The sequence below is a fragment of the Galeopterus variegatus genome, unplaced genomic scaffold (genome assembly GCF_000696425.1).
Source record: "Galeopterus variegatus unplaced genomic scaffold, G_variegatus-3.0.2 Scaffold3170, whole genome shotgun sequence".
In the NCBI taxonomy this organism is placed as follows: Eukaryota; Metazoa; Chordata; class Mammalia; order Dermoptera; family Cynocephalidae; genus Galeopterus; species Galeopterus variegatus.
In genome coordinates this window covers 79,624-86,776 of record NW_007729281.1, presented here as the reverse complement: position 1 = coordinate 86,776, position 7,153 = coordinate 79,624, and the positions used below count along the sequence as shown (strand labels likewise).

The 7,153-nt window shown below is 44.8% G+C and overlaps 1 protein-coding gene across 4 annotated transcripts in view; it reads left to right on the top strand.

Moving 5' to 3' along the window:
* Positions 1-1,098: 1,098 nt before the first annotated feature.
* NAP1L4 (nucleosome assembly protein 1-like 4) overlaps positions 1,099-7,153 on the top strand; it is a 39,025-nt gene continuing 32,970 nt past the window's right edge. For 3 of the 4 annotated variants that reach the window (XM_008584186.1, XM_008584181.1, XM_008584185.1), the window contains exon 1: positions 1,099-1,172. The gene's annotated coding sequence lies outside the window, so the exon portion shown is untranslated. Of the gene's footprint in view, positions 1,173-2,000; positions 2,020-7,153 lie in introns of those variants that run through there. The other variant, XM_008584184.1, reaches the window with a different exon arrangement.

The window sequence follows — 7,153 nt, the reverse complement described above, 5'->3', positions numbered from 1 at the left end:
TTCCCCATTCTAAACCGCATACGACGGGGAATAATTTGCTGAGAAATTCATTAGCAATTGCTTCAAAAGCAACCTCACCCAAAGAAAGGGAAAGTTTCCGAAAAAAGACACAAAAGCGAGGAAGACCCATAATAGCACCGTTGAGCATAGAAACGAACCAGCCTCAAAAGTCCCGGCGTGGGGAATACTATTTTCAGCCAGATTGGATGCGTTTCTGCAAACTCTGTGATGTGGAAGGGATAAGGCGGCTCCCCATGTCCTGAGTGCGAGCACAGGACACAGGGGCAGGGCCGCCCGTTGCCCAGCCCCGCAGCTCCCGGGCGGCCCGGGCCGACGGCGGGGTCCGTGTGGCTGCTCGGACACCGAGGGCTTGGGCGTGAGGGGAGAGAGCACGGGCAGCAGGCGGTCCCACCGTGTGCGCGGACGTGCCCAGCCCTGACCTTCGCGTAGGAGGTGGCCTCCAGCTCGGGATGGGGCGAGCGGGAGCCAGGCTCCGGGTCCCACAGCGGGATGGGGGTGGGTAGAACCGGTCGCAGGCGGAGGGCGCCGCGTGCGAAGCCCCGGAGGCAGGGGCTGCAGGAGGAGGCAGGCACGGGGGATGGGGTGGCTGGGGGTCTGAGGACCGCGGGGCACCGAGGACCCAAGGCCGGTCGGAGCGCAGGTCCGGCGGCGCCACTCCACTCCCGGGGGAACTAAAGTGAGAGAACAAGGCAGGCGCGGGAGAAAACCCAGGTGTCAGGGCCCTCGGCCAGCGACCTACTAGGACGTGACGCCCGTCGGGGGTGGCGCCCCCGGCCGGCCCAGCGCCCTCCACGTGGTCGCCACCGCGCCGGCTCCTTTAAGAAGGAGGGAGGAGGCGGGGCCCCGCTGTCTTAGTGGGGGTTACGTCACGCGCCCGATTTGCATACGGCTTGCGGTCGGAGCGCGGCGCGGTGCACCGCCGCCTGGGCGGTTTCCGTTGGGTTGTCGTCCGCGGGTCTGAAGCGTAATTGACTTGCGCCGCGCTCGCCCAATCGCAGCTCGCCTTGCTCGCGGAGGGTGGAGCCAGGCAGCCCGGCCAATGGGAGGCGGCGTTGTTGGCGGCCACGGCGGCGCAGCCCTGAAGCGAACGGAGCCAGCGCCGGCGCAACTGCCGCAGGAGGAGTGAGGTGCGGGGCGCGCTGCGCCGGCAGGTAACGGCGCGCTGGGCAGGCCGGGGGGCCGGGGATTATGATTTTTAAGTACTTTACCATAGATTATCCCATCTAAACTTTTTTTTTTTTTTTTTTAAAGATGACTGGTAAGGGGATCTTAACCCTTGACTTAGTGTTGTCAGCACCACGCTCTCCCAAGTGAGCCATGGGCCGGCCCTATCCCATTAAAACAGACTTTCAAGAGTAAGCACAGCCAGTCTTCTGTCTCTGCTGAGTAGCTGGCGGAGCCCAGGCTGAGGAACGTTGCTCAGGCCGTGGCGGCTCCTGGCCCGCTCCGCGTCCCTTTCTCCGGCTGTCCGAGGGCGGGCAGGCGGACCACGCGCAGCGTCCGGTCTCCGGGTCCGGCGGGACTGGAGCCTGTGGCCCCGGACGCGGTCGGTTCTCGGTCGGGCGCGCCGGGCCGCGCGTGGTCGGTCTCACGTGCCCCCCGCTTCGCTTTCTCGCGCCGCGGTCCCTGCTCCACCTCCCGCAGTTGGGGCGCGCTGTGGAAATCCTCTGGCGTCAGAAACGTAGGAGCGGGCAGGTTGAGTCGCTGGACCTGGAGTCGGCGTTTTTAGGGGACTGCCTTCCCGCGGTAGTGACCACACCTCCGAACGACCAGCTACCTCTGCTCCCTGCACCCCGGGGACTCCGCAGCTCTTCGCACGTATTGACCCATTTCATAGTAGCTTAATAAACTGAGATAGATACTGTTGTTTTTCCACTGAACTACTCAGTAAACTAAATATGAGGACTTGTAAAAATTGACAAAGCCTGGATTAAAACCCAGGCGGTTGTGACTTTGCCCAGATTGACTGCTTTTGAAGAGAGAATGGAAGAAGTTGTGGTGAGGAATTATGTTTTTATTATTGCGCTCAGACCAGCCGAACTCTAGCTTATGTGGGTTTGATCTGGTTGGTCGATGTGTTTCTTCTCAGAATTCTGTCATTCCATACAATGCTAAATGCTGCCCCTGGTAAAATATGGGGATTATTTCAGACTAGGATGAGCGACTGCCGGTGGAATAGGTAATATGCAAGTATAAAATGGACTTTAGATAAGAGAAAGTGGTGATAGAATCAGGATGTACTCCAGAGATTAAATGAATGGCCAAAGAAGAGGGAGATGACTTAAAAATGAGTTATGTAGTATAAGGCAGACTTGGCAGGAAAAAGAAGCCACAGAAAATGAACTTTTCAATTTATCAGCTACTTCCTTAGTTGTTTTGGGACAAGAAAAAATGTTTTTGGAAAACAAACAAACAAAAAACTACGTGACAGGGCATCTCAGTTTTCATCTTTGGAAGGTAAATTATCCTATTTATTCTGAGATTTGAAAGGATCAATACAAGATAAGAACTTTTTGCTCAGTAAAAATACTATTGTAAAATGTAAGTTCTTATAGAATTATAGTCACAAAAGGAGCTCCTTTTTTTTTTTTTTTTTTTAAGATGACCGGTAAGGGGATCTTAACCCTTGACTTGGTGTTGTCAGCACCACGCTCACCCAGTGAGCAAACCGGCCATGCCTATATGGGATCCGAACCTGTGGCCTTGGTGTTATGAGCACCGCACTCTCCCGAGTGAGCCACAGGCCGGCCCAGGAGCTCATTTTTTAAATGAGATAGATTTGGGAATTATAAACGTCCCAAGTTTACTTAGGAACATTTTCAGTAGCATTTTAAGGTTTTTTTCCTCATGCTGTGTTTTCATGAATCATCTTAATGCTTTAGTCCTGTCTTAAATAGCTGTTATTACACATACATTTGCAGTCTTTTTTTTTTTTTTTAACCTGGTTGGCAAATGTTCATTCATGATGTCTACAGTTATCCGTGCCTTTGTATCATACATCTAAACACTTCTTTTGTGAATTTTGTGTTATAAGCTTTGTGTCCTGCACTGTTTTTCAGATTAAATATATAATAGTAATTGGAGAAATTGGTTGAATTCTTCAGAATAGCTGGTTTTATGATTTTCAGGTTTGATAGCTGGTAAACTGAATTCTGAAAAAAACGCATATGTTTTAGGATGTTGTCCTCAAAATGTACCAGGGCATTGTGGTGTTGTGAATTGGCCATTTAGATTAATTATCAGGCTCTTCTGTGGAATTTTGAGCTTAGAGATTTTTACCTGTATGAGGTAGTTCATAGTTTTATAGAGATTAAGTACTTAGAGATGGAAGGCATTCATACCACATTACAGTCTAATTTTGTACTTGAATCTTTAATTAAAATATTTCCATTATCTGTCAGGGTTTTTAGTAGCCTCATGTTATTGAGAGCGTTTTAATTCCCTGTGTTCACTGTTCCCAGCTAAGTGTTGGGATTGAAATCTTTTTCCATTTTTCTTCTTTTGAGCAGTTTTGGCATAATGGGGTTCAGAATTACTTATTTTTGCAGGTGCTTTTCTTCCCCCCTCCTCCCCCTTTTTTGGTTGTCTGCAGTTTAAAAATTATTTTGATAAGTTTATGTTGTACTTCCAAAACCATAGCCAGAGAACATAAGTTTTTGGTTTGATTTGGAAGAAAAGTATCCTGTGGGCAAGGGGATGATTTAAATTCCCAAAGCCTAAGGGCCATGAGCTAGCTGTATGAAACAGGCAGATTCTGTTGCTGCTGGGAACCAGTCCTCCCAGTGACGTCCTATATTTGAATGATAAGGCAGCAGCAATGAGCTTGTTGGGTGTTTGGTCTGGAGCTGCTAGCAAAGGAGTGTTTACTTTTTTGTTTAAAGTGTTTTAGGCATCCGGAATAAAAGGCTGATATTACTTAGTTTGACTCTTCTACTGCTGTGGTGATAGGAAGTAGCTGATGCGGAATCTATACAGGAAACCTCTTCTGGCCTCAGCTTACTTTGCATGGGGCCTTCTCAGTTAGCAACTTTGTGCCTTCCTAAACTGCAGTTGTGAGATTTGTCTTTGAACATGTAGTTTGTAACTAGAAAACCCTATTGATAGATAGTGAAGAATTTTGTTTGACTGTTATAAAATTTTAAAGAAATAGTTTGTGATGACATAGATTTGTTTTCATTTGACAGTCATTGGTTTTCCTCCCTGCCTTCTTAAGAGCAAGTAGGGCTGCTATACTTCGTTTGACATTGAATTTTAAATTTTGTGATTATTTAGTAACAGGAAAGGCATTATATTTTTGTAGTATGAAAATGACAAAAGATCACTTTGTAGACTTTACCTTTTGATCTTGACCACTCACTGTGAGCCTTAAGTTTCCCCTTACAAGTGTATTCTGTCAGCTATTACAACTAAATGTGCTTCCATTCCGTGTCTTTGGGACTTTTTTTTTAATGTGGGTATTTTATCATTATCCAAAAAAGCCTGTTCAAAAACAAGGTGAGTTGATTTCTGATTAATAGTTTTGTGGTAGAAAGATCGACTGTACACTTTATTTATGTACAAAGGTTATAAGTATTGTGATTTAAAACAGTACATATTTACCCAGTTATTGCAAAGTAACTTTCAGTGCTTTGCATCTGCTTATTCATTGGGGTCTCACACTGAATAAATCAGTCAAAAGGCTTTGCCCTCATTTCTGCAGTGGGAGACAAATAAATTAGATGGTGGTAGGTGCTTTTGAAGAAAAAAATGGAGAGGAGTAGGGACTTGGTGGTTGCAATTTGAAGTGGGGTGGAGAGGGAAACGCCTTACTGACAAAGTGACAGGACCTTTACTGGATTAAGAAAACTTTTAAGTGTTTGCCTCATGAAGTCATATACTAATGAATTATGGAGAAGAGTGGGGGAGAGGGAGAAGACACTGTGCCTCGAGTAGAAGTGGAGTGTTGGTTAAGGAGAGGAAATCATATTTTACTCTCATCCTGAAACTTGGGGGCTTGGCCTCCAGCAAGTCTCTGAGGAGATAGCCCAGTATTGTCTGGTGATAGTTACTTGAGTCGATCACGTAAGCAGATATGACTGAGGACATGTCTCTACCCTGTGTCTTCAGACTGCATGGGAAGGGCTAAGGTGTGTGTGGGGTCCCCCGTGCCATAATGTATACAGGTAACACACAGGCAAATTGTCACTCAACAGCAGTGAATTAATGAGTTAACTAAGCAGAGATTTTTCTGGCCCTTTACCTCATGCCAAGTCCTGTGCTGGGCCCTGGGACTTCTGCGTTGAGCAACTAGACAGGCTCTCTGCCCTTGTGGAACATGTTTTTAGTGGGAAGACAAATGTATTTGTTCATTGTTTTTTTTGAACATTATTATTATTATTATTATTATTATTTTTAAAGATGACGGGTAAGGGGATCTTAACCCTTGACTTTTTTTTTGAACATTATTATTATTATTATTATTATTTTTAAAGATGACGGGTAAGGGGATCTTAACCCTTGACTTGGTGGTGTCAGCACCACACTCACCCAGTGAGCTAACTGGTCATCCCTATATGGAATCCGAACCCATGGCCTTGATGTTATCAGCACCACACTTTCCCGAGTAAGCCAAGGGCCGGCCCTTTTTTTGAACATTATAATGAAAAGTTTCATGTTTGTCAGGAACAGAAAAGTACTAATCCCCTATGCCTATCACCTAGCTTCAACAATTACCTATTTGCCAGTCTTGGTTCATCTGTAAACATATGTGTGACTTAAAACACTTTTTTATTTTAGTTTTAATTGGCAAATAGTAATTGCATATATTATATGTGATTTTTTTCTTTTCTGTTCTTTTTTTCATAGCAAGCAATGCTTTATTAAAAGAGGAGACAGACTTATGCTTAAGGGGAGTTGTAGCTACAGTAAAGTTAGCGCCCCGAGGGGAGCTGTTCAGGGTCTTTTATAGGGAAAGGAGTTAAGGGGTGCAGGCCAGTATCATTGGAGGTGGTCCATCCTGTTCTTCCTGGTCGTGTCATGGGTGCATGCTCAGTTAGGGCTTTGGTCCTTGTGCCTGCTCAATAGGTTTAGAGTTAATAGTAATTGCATATATTACGGGTAATTTTTTTCTAATTAAACTTTTCAATAAATGCCAAAAGATGAAGGAGGTGCATATATATTAGATTGTCCGTCATTAAATATGATTTAAATCATTTTGAACATTATTTTAAGACTTCCTGTGTGAGTTTAGGATCTGGATATATTCTCTCTTATTTATTTGTTTGTTTTGGCGGCTGTTTGGTATGGGGATCCAAACCCTTGACTGTGGTGTTATAGCACTGCACTTTAATCAACTGAGCCAACCTGCCAGCCCTTCACCTTCATTTTTTAATTGCATAAGTATGTTGGTTAACATCTTCCATTAGTTTGGAAACTTAATAAGTTACTTAGTTGTTTACTTTAAATGTTTCACTTATCTGCTAGTATATTTAATTAACATGATTAGCTTCTGATACTAGGGAATGATAATGATAAACTGGATAAGGAGTCTACTGACCAGGCGTAATATGAATGAAATCTGGGCTGTCTCTGGGCTTCGTGTATTGGCCAGGTTTTGTAGGTAGGGATATTGGGATGTCCTTAGGGGGAGGTTCCTGATTCCTTCTTTGAATAGATCTTTCCTCTGCTGCTTCTGAAGTGGTCCTAAGCTAAAACATGATCCATCACTTGCAGCTGGAGCATTTGGACCTGTGCCCATGGCCGATCAGACTCCCTCTCAGGTTGATAGGGTCCAGTCACCACCCCTCAGGCTTCATGTGAAGTTGTTGGGCTTGAGAGTTCGTGTAACTAACCATCCTTAATAAGGATTATAAGACAGTAAGGAAGTTCTAGAGTCTTAAAAAAAAATTATACTTAATTTTCATCATTAGTTATCTGGGTGTTTTTTGGTTTTTGGTTTTTGGTGGCTACCAGGTAAGGGAATCTGAATCATTAAAAAAACATTTGAGTACCTTTGACTTTATTAGGACAGATAATTCATGGATAAAAGTTTTGGTTTTGTGAAGTGTGATCATATGCCCCTGCTTATGCTTTCTTTTTTTCTCAAAAGTGGCTCAATTAAAAATTATGTAGTTATAATTTGAAATTATCTACC